We start from the raw sequence: 15,827 nt of genomic DNA on the forward strand, positions 1-15,827 counted from the left end.
GGCCTGATAGGCCCAAACGTGTTGTGAGGGTCTGCTGGGTGGTCGGTGCCTGTCGTGGCGGCAATCCCCAAATCCGTTGGTGGACACCGGCGGTGAGGGATGCCGTCAAGCTGAAGAAGGAGTCCTACAGGACCCTTTTGTCCTGTGGGACCCCGGAGGCAGCTGATAGGTACCGGCAGGCCAAGCGGAATGCGGCTTTGGTGGTTGCTGAGGCAAAAACTCGGGCGTGGGAGGAGTTTGGGGAGGCCATGGAGAATGACTTTCGGACGGCTTCGAGGAGATTCTGGTCCACCATCCGGCGTCTCAGGAAGGGGAAGCAGTGCAGTGTCAACACTGTATATGGTGGGGATGGTGCGCTGCTGACCTTGACTCGGGACGTTGTGGGTCGGTGGGGGGAGTACTTTAAAGACCTCCTCAATCCCACTAACATGCCTTCCAATGAGGAAGCAGAGCCTGGGGACTCAGAGGTGGGCTCCCCCATCTCTGGGACTGAGGTCACCGAGGTGGTCAAAAGACTCCTTGGTGGCAGGGCCCCGGGGGTGGATGAGATACGCCCGGAGTTCCTCAAGGCTCTGGATATTGTAGGACTGTCTTGGTTGACATGCCTCTGCAACATTGCATGGACATCAGGGACAGTACCTCTGGATTGGCAGACCGGGGTGGTGGTCCTCCTCTTTAAGAAAGGGGACCGGAGGGTGTGTTCCAACTACAGAGGGATCACACTCCTCAGCCTCCCTGGAAAAGTCTATTCGGGGGTCCTGGAGAGGAGGGTCCGTCGGATAGTCGAGCCTCGGATTCAGGAGGGACAGTGTGGTTTTCGTCCTGGTTGCGGAACAGTGGATCAGCTCTACACCCTTAGCAGGGTCCTGGAGGGTGCATGGGAGTTCGCCCAACCAGTCTACATGTGTTTTCTGGACTTAGAAAAGGCATTCGACCGTGTCCCTCTGGGAATCCTGTGGGGGGTACTCCGAAAGTATGGGGTACCGGACCCCCTGATAAGTCCCTGTATGATCGGTGCCAGAGCTTGGTCCGCATTGCCGGCAGTAAGTCGAACCCGTTTCCAGTGAGAGTTGGACTCCGCCAGGGCTGCCCTTTGTCACCGATTCTGTTCATAACTTTTATGGACAGAATTTCTAGGCGCAGCCAGGGCATTGAGGGGGTCCGGTTTGGTGGACTCAGGATTGGGTCACTGCTTTTTGCAGATGATGTTGTCCTTTTTGCTTCATCAGGCCGTGATCTTCAGCTCTCTCTGGATCGGTTCGCAGCCGGGTGTGAAGCGGCTGGGATGGGAATCACCACCTCCAAATCTGAGACCATGGTCCTCAGCCGTAAAAGGGTGGATTGCCCTCTCAGGGTTGGTAGTGAGATCCTGCCCCAAGTGGAGGAGTTCAAGTATCTCGGGATCTTGTTCACGAGTGAGGGAAGAATGGAGCGTGAGATCGACAGGCGGATCAGTGCGGCATCCGCAATAATGCGGGCTCTGCATCGGACTGTCGTGGTGAAAAAGGAGCTGAGCTGCAAGGCGAAGCTCTCAATTTACCAGTCGATCTATGTTCCTACTCTCACCTATGGTCATGAGCTATGGGTAGTGACCAAAAGAACAAGATCGCGAATACAAGCGGCTGAAATGAGTTTCCTCCGCAGGGTGTCTGGACTTTCCCTTAAAGATAGGGTGAAAAGCTCAGTCATCCGGGAGGGGCTCAGAGTAGAGCAGTGGCTTGGGCATCTGTTCAGGATGCCTCCCTGGTGAGGTGTTCTGGGCACGTCCAACCGGGAGGAGGCCCCAGGTAAGACCCAGGACTCGCTGGAGGGACTATGTCTCTCGGCTGGCCTGGGAACGCCTTGGGATTCCCCTGGAAGAGCTAGAAGAAGTGGCTGGGGAGAGGGAAGTCTGGGCATCTCTGCTCAAGCTGCTGCCCCCGCGACCTGACCTCGGATAAGCGGAAGAGGATGGATGGATAGCAAAGAAGATACAGAAAGGAAATTACACAAATTTAAAACAGAACAGAAAATTATTGGGAATCAGAAGTATTCTAGGATTAAAAACGATTTGACCTGTTTTATTGCCTGTCAATATTCTCTTATTCTCAATAATCTCTTATGTGGTGGCGAAGAACTATACCTTACAATATGGTTTGAAATCAGTGTTTGCGTTGTTCTTAGTTTTTAGAATCCTGCATCAGACCCTTTCTTCTGACATTGGCATATCTTAGAATTAAATAGGGTCTTTTTTTTAAAATGCATATTACTTGAGAATTAATTAAAAAAGGAGATAGAAGTAGTAAAACACAGCGACTTCTTCCCATGGGCTCACCACCTATGGGAGGGGCCAAGGAGGTCGGGTGCAGTGTGAGTTGGGTGGTGGCCGAAGGCGGGGACCTTGGTGGTCCGATCCTCGGCTACAGAAACTGGCTCTTGGGACGTGGAATGTCACCTCTCTGAAGGGGAAGGAGCCTGAGCTAGTGCGCGAAGTTGAGAGGTTCCGGCTAGATATAGTCGGACTCACCTCGACGCACAGCTTGGACTCTGGAACCAATCTCCTTGAGAGGGGCTGGACTCTCTACCACTCTGGAGTTGCCCCCGGTGAGAGGCGCCGAGCAGGTGTGGGTATACTTATTGCCCCCCAACTTGGAGCCTGTACATTGGGGTTTACCCCGGTGGACGAGAGGGTAGCCTCCCTTCGCCTTCGGGTGGGGGGACGGGTCCTAACTGTTGTTTGTGCGTATGCACCGAACAGCAGTTCGGAGTACCCACCCTTTTTGGAGTCCCTGGAGGGGGGTGCTAGAGGGCATACCTTCTGGGGACTCCCTCGTTCTGCTGGGAGACTTCAATGCTCACGTGGGCAATGACAGTGAGACCTGGAAGGGCGTGATTGGGAGGAATGGCCCCCCCTGATCTGAACCCGAGCAGTGTTTTGTTATTGGACTTCTGTGCTCGTCACGGATTGTCCATAACGAACACCATGTTCAAGCATAGGGGTGTTCATATGTGCACTTGGCACCAGGACACCCTAGGCCTCAGTTCGATGATCGACTTTGTGGTCGTGTCGTCGGACTTGCGGCCACATGTCTTGGACACTCGGGTGAAGAGAGGGGCGGAGCTGTCAACTGATCACCACCTGGTGGTGAGTTGGCTTCGATGGTGGGGGAGGATGCCGGTCAGGCATGGTAGGCCCAAACGTGTTGTGAGGGTCTGCTGGGCACGTCTGGCAGAGCCCCCTGTCAGAAGTAGGTTCAACTCCCACCTCCGGCAGAACTTCGACCACATTCCGAGGGAGGTGGGGGACATTGAGTCCGAATGGGCCATGTTCCGTGCCTCTATTGTTGAGGCAGCTGACCGGAGCTGTGGCCGTAAGGTGGTCGGTGCCTGTCGTGGCGGCAATCCCCGAACCCGCTGGTGGACACCGGCGGTGAAGGATGCCGTCAAGCTGAAGAAGGAGTCCTACAGGACCCTTTTGTCCTGTGGGACCCCGGAGGCAGCTGATAGGTACCGGCAGGCCAAGCGGAATGCGGCTTTGGTGGTTGCTGAGGCAAAAACTCGGGCGTGGGAGGAGTTTGGGGAGGCCATGGAGAATGACTTTCAAACGGCTTCGAGGAGATTCTGGTCCACCATCCGGCGTCTCAGGAAGGGGAAGCAGTGCAGTGTCAACACTGTATATGGTGGGGATGGTGCGCTGCTGACCTTGACTCGGGACGTTGTGGGTCGGTGGGGGGAGTACTTTAAAGACCTCCTCAATCCCACTAACATGCCTTCCAATGAGGAAGCAGAGCCTGGGGACTCAGAGGTGGGCTCCCCCATCTCTGGGACTGAGGTCACCGAGGTGGTCAAAAGACTCCTTGGTGGCAGGGCCCCGGGGGTGGATGAGATACGCCCGGAGTTCCTCAAGGCTCTGGATATTGTAGGACTGTCTTGGTTGACATGCCTCTGCAACATCGCATGGACATCAGGGACAGTGCCTCTGGATTGGCAGACCGGGGTGGTGGTCCTCCTCTTTAAGAAAGGGGACCGGAGGGTGTGTTCCAACTACAGAGGGATCACACTCCTCAGCCTCCCTGGAAAAGTCTATTCGGGGGTCCTGGAGAGGAGGGTCCGTCGGATAGTCGAGCCTCGGATTCAGGAGGGACAGTGTGGTTTTCGTCCTGGTTGTGGAACAGTGGATCAGCTCTACACCCTTAGCAGGGTCCTGGAGGGTGCATGGGAGTTCGCCCAACCAGTCTACATGTGTTTTCTGGACTTAGAAAAGGCATTCGACCGTGTCCCTCTGGGAATCCTGTGGGGGGTACTCCGAAAGTATGGGGTACCGGACCCCCTGATAAGTCCCTGTATGATCGGTGCCAGAGCTTGGTCCGCATTGCCGGCAGTAAGTCGAACCCGTTTCCAGTGAGAGTTGGACTCCGCCAGGGCTGCCCTTTGTCACCGATTCTGTTCATAACTTTTATGGACAGAATTTCTAGGCGCAGCCAGGGCATTGAGGGGGTCCGGTTTGGTGGACTCAGGATTGGGTCACTGCTTTTTGCAGATGATGTTGTCCTTTTTGCTTCATCAGGCCGTGATCTTCAGCTCTCTCTGGATCGGTTCGCAGCCGGGTGTGAAGCGGCTGGGATGGGAATCACCACCTCCAAATCTGAGACCATGGTCCTCAGCCGTAAAAGGGTGGATTGCCCTCTCAGGGTTGGTAGTGAGATCCTGCCCCAAGTGGAGGAGTTCAAGTATCTCGGGATCTTGTTCACGAGTGAGGGAAGAATGGAGCGTGAGATCGACAGGCGGATCAGTGCGGCATCCGCAATAATGCGGGCTCTGCATCGGACTGTCGTGGTGAAAAAGGAGCTGAGCTGCAAGGCGAAGCTCTCAATTTACCAGTCGATCTATGTTCCTACTCTCACCTATGGTCATGAGCTATGGGTAGTGACCAAAAGAACAAGATCGCGAATACAAGCGGCTGAAATGAGTTTCCTCCGCAGGGTGTCTGGACTTTCCCTTAAAGATAGGGTGAAAAGCTCAGTCATCCGGGAGGGGCTCAGAGTAGAGCAGTGGCTTGGGCATCTGTTCAGGATGCCTCCTGGATGCCTCCCTGGTGAGGTGTTCTGGGCACGTCCAACCGGGAGGAGGCCCCAGGTAAGACCCAGGACTCGCTGGAGGGACTATGTCTCTCGGCTGGCCTGGGAACGCCTTGGGATTCCCCTGGAAGAGCTAGAAGAAGTGGCTGGGGAGAGGGAAGTCTGGGCATCTCTGCTCAAGCTGCTGCCCCCGCGACTTGACCTCGGATAAGCGGAAGAGGATGGATGGATAGCAAAGAAGATACAGAAAGGAAATTACACAAATTTAAAACAGAACAGAAAATTATTGGGAATCAGAAGTATTCTAGGATTAAAAACGATTTGACCTGTTTTATTGCCTGTCAATATTCTCTTATTCTCAATAATCTCTTATGTGGTGGCGAAGAACTATACCTTACAATATGGTTTGAAATCAGTGTTTGCGTTGTTCTTAGTTTTTAGAATCCTGCATCAGACCCTTTCTTCTGACATTGGCATATCTTAGAATTAAATAGGGTCTTTTTTTTAAAATGCATATTACTTGAGAATTAATTAAAAAAGGAGATAGAAGTAGTAAAACACAGCGACTTCTTCCCATGGGCTCACCACCTATGGGAGGGGCCAAGGAGGTCGGGTACAGTGTGAGTTGGGTGGTGGCCGAAGGCGGGGACCTTGGCGGTCCGATCCTCGGCTACAGAAACTGGCTCTTGGGACGTGGAATGTCACCTCTCTGAAGGGGAAGGAGCCTGAGCTAGTGCGCGAAGTTGAGAGGTTCCGGCTAGATATAGTCGGACTCACCTCGACGCACAGCTTGGACTCTGGAACCAATCTCCTTGAGAGGGGCTGGACTCTCTACCACTCTGGAGTTGCCCCCGGTGAGAGGCGCCGAGCAGGTGTGGGTATACTTATTGCCCCCCAACTTGGAGCCTGTACATTGGGGTTTACCCCGGTGGACGAGAGGGTAGCCTCCCTTCGCCTTCGGGTGGGGGGACGGGTCCTAACTGTTGTTTGTGCGTATGCACCGAACAGCAGTTCGGAGTACCCACCCTTTTTGGAGTCCCTGGAGGGGGTGCTAGAGGGCATACCTTCTGGGGACTCCCTCGTTCTGCTGGGAGACTTCAATGCTCACGTGGGCAATGACAGTGAGACCTGGAAGGGCGTGATTGGGAGGAATGGCCCCCCTGATCTGAACCCGAGCAGTGTTTTGTTATTGGACTTCTGTGCTCGTCACGGATTGTCCATAACGAACACCATGTTCAAGCATAGGGGTGTTCATATGTGCACTTGGCACCAGGACACCCTAGGCCTCAGTTCGATGATCGACTTTGTGGTCGTGTCGTCGGACTTGCGGCCACATGTCTTGGACACTCGGGTGAAGAGAGGGGCGGAGCTGTCAACTGATCACCACCTGGTGGTGAGTTGGCTTCGATGGTGGGGGAGGATGCCGGTCAGGCATGGTAGGCCCAAACGTGTTGTGAGGGTCTGCTGGGAACGTCTGGCAGAGCCCCCTGTCAGAAGTAGGTTCAACTCCCACCTCCGGCAGAACTTCGACCACATCCCGAGGGAGGTGGGGGACATTGAGTCCGAATGGGCCATGTTCCGTGCCTCTATTGTTGAGGCAGCTGACCGGAGCTGTGGCCGTAAGGTGGTCGGTGCCTGTCGTGGCGGCAATCCCCGAACCCGCTGGTGGACACCGGCGGTGAAGGATGCCGTCAAGCTGAAGAAGGAGTCCTACAGGACCCTTTTGTCCTGTGGGACCCCGGAGGCAGCTGATAGGTACCGGCAGGCCAAGCGGAATGCGGCTTTGGTGGTTGCTGAGGCAAAAACTCGGGCGTGGGAGGAGTTTTGGGGAGGCCATGGAGAATGACTTTCGGACGGCTTCGAGGAGATTCTGGTCCACCATCCGGCGTCTCAGGAAGGGGAAGCAGTGCAGTGTCAACACTGTATATGGTGGGGATGGTGCGCTGCTGACCTCGACTCGGGACGTTGTGGGTCGGTGGGGGGAATACTTCGAAGACCTCCTCAATCCCATTAACATGCCTTCCAATGAGGAAGCAGAGCCTGGGGACTCAGAGGTGGGCTCCCCCATCTCTGGGACTGAGGTCACCAAGGTGGTCAAAAAACTCCTTGGTGGCAGGGCCCCGGGGGTGGATGAGATACGCCCGGAGTTCCTCAAGGCTCTGGATGTTGTAGGACTGTCTTGGCTGATACGCCTCTGCAACATCGCATGGACATCAGGGACAGTGCCTCTGGATTGGCAGACCGGGGTGGTGGTCCCCGTCTTTAAGAAGGGGGATCGGAGGGTGTGTTCCAACTACAGAGGGATCACACTCCTCAGCCTCCCTGGAAAAGTCTATTCAGGGGTCCTGGAGAGGAGGGTCCGTCGGATAGTCGAGCTACGGATTCAGGAGGAACAGTGTGGTTTTCGTCCTGGTCGCGGAACAGTGGACCAGCTCTATACCCTTAGCAGGGTCCTGGAGGGTGCATGGGAGTTTGCCCAACCAGTCTACATGTGTTTTGTGGACTTAGAAAAGGCATTCGACCGTGTCCCTCGGGGAATCCTGTGGGGGGTACTCCGAGAGTATGGGGTACCGGCCCCCCTGATAAGGGCTGTTCAGTCCCTGTACGATCGGTGCCAGAGCTTGGTCCGCATTGCCGGCAGTAAGTCGAACCCGTTCCAGTGAGAGTTGGACTCCGCCAGGGGCTGCCCTTTGTCACCGATTCTGTTCATAACTTTTATGGACAGAATTTCTAGGCGCAGCCAGGGTGTTGAGGGGGGTCCGGTTTGGTGGGCTCAGGATTGGGTCACTGCTTTTTGCAGATGATGTTGTCCTGTTTGCTTCATCAGGCCGTGATCTTCAGCTCTCTCTGGATCGGTTCGCAGCCGAGTGTGAAGCGGCTGGGATGAGAATCAGCACCTCCAAATCCGAGACCATGGTCCTCAGCCGGAAAAGGGTGGAGTGCCCTCTCAAGGTTGGTAGCGAGATCCTGCCCCAAGTGGAGGAGTTCAAGTATCTCGGGGTCTTGTTCACGAGTGAGGGAAGAATGGAGCGTGAGATCGACAGGCGGATCGGTGCGGCATCCGCAGTAATGCGGGCATTGCATCGGTCTGTCGTGGTGAAAAAGGAGCTGAGCCGCAAGGCGAAGCTCTCAATTTACCAGTCGATCTATGTTCCTACCCTCACCTATGGTCATGAGCTATGGGTAGTGACTGAAAGAACGAGATCGCGAATACAAGCGGCTGAAATGAGTTTCCTCCGCAGGGTGTCTGGGCTTTCCCTTAAAGATAGGGTGAGAAGCTCAGTCATCCGGAGGGGCTCAGAGTAGAGCCGCTGCTCCTCCGCATCGAGAGGAGTCAGATGAGGTGGCTCGGGCATCTGATCAGGATGCCTCCTGGACGCCTCCCTGGTGAGGTGTTCCGGGCACGTCCAACCGGGAGGAGGCCCCGGGGAAGACCCAGGACATGCTGGAGGGACTATGTCTCTCGACTGGCCTGGGAACGCCTTGGGATTCTCCCGGAAGAGCTAGAAGAAGTGGCCGGGGAGAGGGAAGTCTGGGCATCTCTGCTCAAGCTGCTGCCCCCGCAACCCGACCTCGGATAAGCGGGAGACAATGGATGGATGGATGGATGAAAACACAGCGACTTTATTCTACATAGCATGAATGGTTAGATCTGACAGAATATACCCTTAACTGTCAAAGTCCACAAGTTCTCCCTCAGGGGCAGTACCAAGGTAATGCATAACACTTCTTTTTAAGTAGGTCTACCTTTAATTTATCTTTATACTTTCTTCACAATCTGTTTGTAAGCAACCTTGACTAGAGACTGAAAATGCAAGAAAATAATGTGTCACATAGCAAAATCTATCAATGTAGCCACCACCAAGCTAACCCCAATAGACTGGGACCTGAAAAAAGTAGCCTATACTGTGAGTGGTATCAAGATGAATACACTGTACATACTAAATTTCATGTAAATTGGTTGAGCCATTCTTGAGTGATACCCGGGCATACAGACAGATGTTTTTTTTAATTTTGTTTATATAGACTGTTACAAATAAAAGTATTGCAAATGATACTGTTAGGGTAGCTTGTACCAAATGTAGTGACTGAGCTCTCCATGTTCTCCTGTATTATAAACCTCACCCAGACCAGTCAGACAGAGTGAGTGAGTGAGTGAGTGAGTGAGTGAGTGAGTGAGTGAGTGAGTGAGTGAGTGAGTGAGTGAGTGAGTGAGTGAGTGAGTGAGTGAGTGAGTGAGTATGTTAATGAAGAGATAGCCACCCAGGGCTGTGAGGTGAGGACAATGTCAGTCTTATTTATAATGCCAGGAAGCTACCAGGGTCAATTTACACCTTGTATATTGAAATATTTTACTGGTGCTAAAAAGACTTTTATTTGGACCAGTTCAATTAAGTTGTGCCAGCTGCTATATTATGGAAACGTTCTAAACTATACTACAGGTCAAAAGCTTTAGAACACCTCAATTTCTTTAACTTGTTCTTCAGATTTAATCAGTTGAAATGCAATGAAAGATATAAAATGATGAAAAAGTAAGTAGTAAACTGCCAGAAGTTTAAATTTAAACTTTAGCTTAGCAAAAACTGAAAAAAGGAAATATTAGAAAATTACAAATAGGCCTTCTTCAGGGAACAACTAATAGGTTATAACCAACAGATGTTCTGCACCAATTAAAGTAAATTAAGACTTGCAAGTTGACGCAAACAATTTGCATAGGTGTCCCAACTTCTGTTGATTGCTTAAGTTGTAACCTATTAGTTGTTCTCTGAAGAAGGCCTATTTTTAATATTCTGATGTTTCCTTTTTTCACGTTTTGCTAATCTAAGCTTTACATTTAAACCTCTGGCATTTTACTGTTTACCTTATCACCATTTTAAGTCATTCATTGAATTTCAACTGATTAAATCTGAAGAAAAAGTGGAAAAACTGAGGTGCTCTAAAGCTTTTGACCAGTAGTATATATCTTAATGCAGGATATTAATGTTCAGTCAAAAATGAAAAAAAAAAAGAAAAAACTCCACATTTGCAAATGAAAAATATTTTGTTTCATTGAACAATTATCCATCCATCCATCCATCTTCCAACCCGCTGAATCCAAACACAGGGTCACAGGGGTCTGCTGGAGCCAATCCCAGCCAACACAGGGCACAAGGCAGGAACCAATCCCGGGCAGGGTGCCAACCCACCGCAATGAACAATTATTGTATATTTTATTATCTTTTCAAGGTTAATTTCAGCAGTCCTATAATACCGAGTTTATTTTGTACATTTATTGTGTCACTTGGTTATTTTAATCCATCCATCCATCCATTTTCCAACCCGCTGAATCCGAACACAGGGTCACAGGGGTCTGCTGGAGCCAATCCCAGCCAACACAGGGCACAAGGCAGGAACCAATCCCGGGCAGGGTGCCAACCCACCGCAATGAACAATTATTGTATATTTTATTATCTTTTCAAGGTTAATTTCAGCAGTCCTATAATACCGAGTTTATTTTGTACATTTATTGTGTCACTTGGTTATTTTAATCCTCTTAGTAAAATGTGAATCTGCATCTTAAATGCAGGCCTTTTAGCTTAATTTTAGTATACCCCCAGGAGCTTATAATCTTTTATACTGAAGTGTTTCACTGATGTAGTCCTCTCTGTTCTTCTCACCCTCTTCTTTTTAACAAGGTAGAGATCACCTACTGACTAAACAGACCTTTCATTGCTTCTGACAAGCCTTTGAAACAAAGTTACTAACCACTTGTAACTTGCTTTATATAATTGGGTTTCAGCAATTTCAGTTAGTATTTTTCTTCTTTTTTCCTAATTTATTTTTTTTTCTGCTTTGATTTTGACCTATTTGTAAAAACAGACTTGGATCTTAAGAAAAAGTAATGAGTAAATATATAAATGCAAAAAAGCTGTTTTTGACTTTATTTAAAAATAGCAAAAGTGCTTGGTAAATACAGTGCAAACAATATTTTAGCAACTATCACACTGTGTCAGGTTTAACAATTATTAATTTAAGACTTGAATAATATTTGCAATTTTTCCATAGTGCAAATAATTATTGCATTATCTAAGTTAATTTACAAAACATTGTTTTGAACAAAATGAGTACACATAGAACAGCACTGTAAAGCAGTGTTTTCAGTGAGCTGTTCAATTATTATAGTTGAACAGCTATACCAATCCCCGAACGATATGACTATATATACACCGATCAGCCACAACATTAAAATGATCTCATGCCAACAAAACAAGAACAATTTATTCTTGTATTGCCTAAAATCACACAAGGAATGCCTTAATTGGCTTTAACAGGCTCTGTTTTTGTTAGCCCCACTCCCCCCAACCCAGCCCTGGCTCCCCAAGAAGACAATTAAAAAAACCTCCCCGAATAAAAAAACAATCCCTGTAGAGAAAGAATTGGAAGAAATCTTGAGAAGGGCAATTCAGAATGAGAGATCCCCTTCCAGGTAGATTGGGCGTACAATACACAAAACGGAACATGGGTGATACTATTTACAGAACTAGATGGCCAGTCTATCTTTGCCACCACAGAAATACAATACAGTAGTACAAACTACAAGGTAAAAACACCTATAACCCATTGAGACATGGACTCCACAAGACCTATAAAGGTGTCCTGTAGTATATGGCACCAAGACATTAGTAGCCATGTAAGTTGTGAGTTGATGCCTCCATGTATTGGACTTTTTGTTTAGTACATCTTAGAAATCAAGTCAAGTTGGGGAGCATGCACTGGTATAGTGCGTTGACACACCCACTACACGATGAAACCACTCAGGATCCCGTTTTGCAACCCCCCAGGCAGACACGCGGTCCAGTCCCACCCTCCGGAAATGACCCTCTATCTGCCGCAGCCAGGTGCTATGTGGGCGACCCCTTGGCCTGGTCCAGCCACTCGAGTCCCTAACAATGAGGTCTTATGAGCCGGATCACCCTCGGGGAAACGCGCCACATGGCTGTAGTGCCGTAACTGCTCCCTCACAATGCAGGTAATGTGCCTCATTCGGGACTCCATGAGCAACCGCTCATTCAACACAAAGTCAAACCAACGGTACCCAAGGATTTTCCAGGTCACTGGATAGCGTCCATGTCTCGCAACCATATAGCAAGACAGGAAGCACCAGGACTCTAAAGACTTGGACCTTTGTCCTTTTGCAAAGATATAGGGAGCACCACACACCCCTTTCCAGCGACCTCATGACTCCCCATGCTCTCCCAATCCATCTATTGACTTCATAGGAAGAGTCACCAGAGACATGAATGCCACTGCCAAGGTAAGTAAACCGCTCGACAAGGTCGACACTCTCTCCGCAAACAGACACACTGCTGATGGCTGTGCCCAAGAGGTCATTAAAGGCCTAGATCTTGGTTTTTATCTAGGACACTTGCAAGCCCAGACACTCAGACTCCTTGCCCAGTCTCTCGAGCGCCCCAATCAGAGCCTCCATTGACTCCACAAAGATCACAGCATCGTCAGCAAAATCAAGATCCGTGAATCTTTCTTCACCAACAGATGCCCCACAGCTGCTGGACCCCACAACCTTGCCCAACACCCAGTCAATACAAACATTGAAGAGAGTAGGAGCAAGAACATACTGTACCACTGGCGATCCCCAGAATCAACTGGGAAAAACGCAGAGGTCCTGCCTCCACTCTGCACAGCACTCACAGTACCAGTGTACAGGCCGGCCATGACATCCAACAACCTCGAGGGGATCCTGCGAACCCTCAGGATGTTCCACAGGGCAGCTCGATCAACTGAGTTGAACGCTTTGTGAAAATCGGCAAAGCCTGCAAAGAAACTCTGCGGATATTCACATTTGCACTCCATGAGAACCCTCAGTGCCAGGATGCGGTCGATGGTAGACTTCTTAGGTGTAAAACCAGACTGTTCCAAATTGCTGATAGGTGAGCAAGTGATCACGGATCCTATTGAGAATGACCCTAGCAAGGACCTTACCCAACACCGAGAACAGTGTTTTCCCCATGTAGTTGCTGCAATCCAGGCGATCACCCTTCCCTTTCCAGATAGGGACGACAAATCCTGTTTTCCAGTCGGTTGGGATGATGCCAGTCTCCCAAATGGAAGCAAAGATTGCTTGCAATGCCAGAAGGACAGCCTTACCATCAGCCTGGAGAAGTTCACCCCAGATACCACAGATCCCTGCTGCCTTTCCCCCCTTCAGCTGGTTCACCACCTGTGCAATCTCAGTGAGACTGGGTGGTTCACAGCTAATTGTTGATCAGCCTCAACATCCTAGCCAGAGAATCAGCTTTGAACAGCTGCTCAAAGTAGCCAGCCAAGCGGGTCACAGGTGCAGTGTCATCCGTAAGGACCATTCCATTAGTTGCCCTGACTGCGACTCTCTGAGGATCAGATTTACTGTGGATGTGCGTAATGCTTCGATTCCTCTGTAAGCAGGACGTGGGTCACTAAACCACAGATGGTGTGTCACTTGCTCACAGATTCCTCTAACAAATGCCTTTTTATCTGCCCTCAGAGCCCTCGCAGCCGTCCCTCTCAGTCCCTGGTACAGACCAGAGTTGCCATTGAGCAGTGCGCTGCGACTCCTCTTGATTATATCCAGGGTGCCCTGCGAGATGAAACACTTCCTTCTGGGAACACCAGTAACACCAACACAACCCTCAGCAACCTTCAGGGTCTTGTCATTATCCTAGAAATGCTTGGTCAATTTGAGATCTGGGGAATTTGGTGGCCAAGTCAACACTTTTAACTCTGTATCATGTTCCTCAAATCATTCCTGAACAATTTTTACAATGTGGCAGGGTGTGTTATCCTGCTGCCATCAAGGAATACCATTGGCATGGTCTGCAACAGCCATTATGCAGGAGGTACAAATGAAAATAACTTCCACATTAATAACCAGGACTAAAGGCTTTCCAGTAGAACATTGTCCAAAGCATCACACTGCCTCTTCCGGCTTACCTTCTTCCCATAGTGCATCCTGCTGCCATCTCTTCCCCAGGTTAACAACATGCACACAACTAGCCATCCATATAATGTAAAAGAAAACATGATTCATCAGAATAGACTACCTTCTTGCATTGCTCCATGGTTCACTGCTGACACTCACATGTCCATTTGTAGGCACTTTCAGCAGGTTAGTGTTTGTATTCTGACCGGTCTACAGGTACACAGCTACATAAGCAGCATGCTATGATGTGCTGTGTGTTCTGAAATCTTTCTCTCATGGCCAGCATTACATTTTTCAGCAATTTGTGCTTCAGTAGCTCTTCTGTGGAATCGGGCTAGACAGGCTAACCCTCGATTCCCACATGTATCAATGAGCCTTGGGTGTCCATGACCCTGTTGCTGGATCACCAGTTGTCCTTCCCTGGACCGCAATTGGTAGGTACTAACCACTGCACACTGGGTATCCCCACAAGATCTGCCATTTTGGAGATGCTCTGACCCAGTTATCTAACCATTACAACTTTGCCCTTGTCAAAGTCACTCCAGATCCTTACACTTGCCCATTTTTCCAATTTCCAGCACATTACTTTCAAGAACTAACTGTTCATTTGCTGTATAATATATCCCTCCCCTTGACAGGTGCTATTTAAATGAGACAGTCAATATGAATGAGTGTATATATATATATATATATATATATATATATATATATATATATATATATATATATATATATATATATACAGGTAGACCCCAGGTTACGGGCATCCGACCTACAACTTACGAACGAGGCTGCAGCTGTGACGCATGCGCCTCATTAACTGCCACTCCGTCATCTTTGGCTGGAGGACACTGCAAGTAGTGGCTGGTGGGGTGCGATTTCGTTGCTCGTGCAGTGTAGTGTCCCTGTGTCCCTCAGGCGGCTCCCGGCGGCAAGCGAGCGGTGACCCGTGGTCCATAGTTACTCGGGCCACAGATATTGCTCGTGTGCAGGACGGAGGCTTAATGGCGCAGTTCGCTGTCCACCCACTACGCCACAGCTACTGCTCCTGACTGGACGCAGGCTGGATGGAGCAGTGTAGGGCGTTTCACTGCCCGCCCACTACACACGGCTCCCCCTGAATCGTTTTCGGTGGGTGGCTGGTAATGCTGCAAGCGGTGACCCGGTTGTGGCTGAACGGAGGCCATTGAGGGTGAACAGGGTGGCAGGGGGTAGCATTGTAGTGTGCTTCGGGTGGCTGCCTGCTGAATGGGGGTAGTGGTGGGCGATTCTCTACACGCCTTTGGCCGCACCATATTCGTTCTTGGTGGGCGGACGCACGCTGCAGGCTGCATACTGTAGTGGAGGTGACTGTGTGGTGGGTGGGTGGTGAACCGCCCCTCGCTTGCTCCCATTCATTCTCATTAGCAAGCCTGCTTGTACTGTTACAAATATAGCAGGAAGTTGTCTCTTGTCAGTACACTAGACATGCTGACGAAGGATGCCTGCCTGCTGTGATAGCTGTACAGTGCTGTGCAGAAGAGCTCATTGTCTTCACCCTTCAAGAATGTCTTTGAAACACAAATCTGATGCAAGTGCTGGTGATACAGTAAAGAAGAGAAAAAACATCACCATTGAAAATAAAGTAGAAATAAAAGAAAGGTCAGAGAGAGGTGAAACTCCATCATTCATTGGCAGAGCACTTGGTTACAGTTGGTCAACAATAGCATTTATTAAAATAATGTAACTTAAGTACAAACCTACAGTCCCTATCATCTTGTACGTAACCCGGGGACTGCCTGTGTGTATATATATATATATATATATATATATAT

The sequence above is a fragment of the Erpetoichthys calabaricus genome, chromosome 3 (assembly GCF_900747795.2).
Source record: "Erpetoichthys calabaricus chromosome 3, fErpCal1.3, whole genome shotgun sequence".
Classification (NCBI taxonomy): Eukaryota; Metazoa; Chordata; class Cladistia; order Polypteriformes; family Polypteridae; genus Erpetoichthys; species Erpetoichthys calabaricus.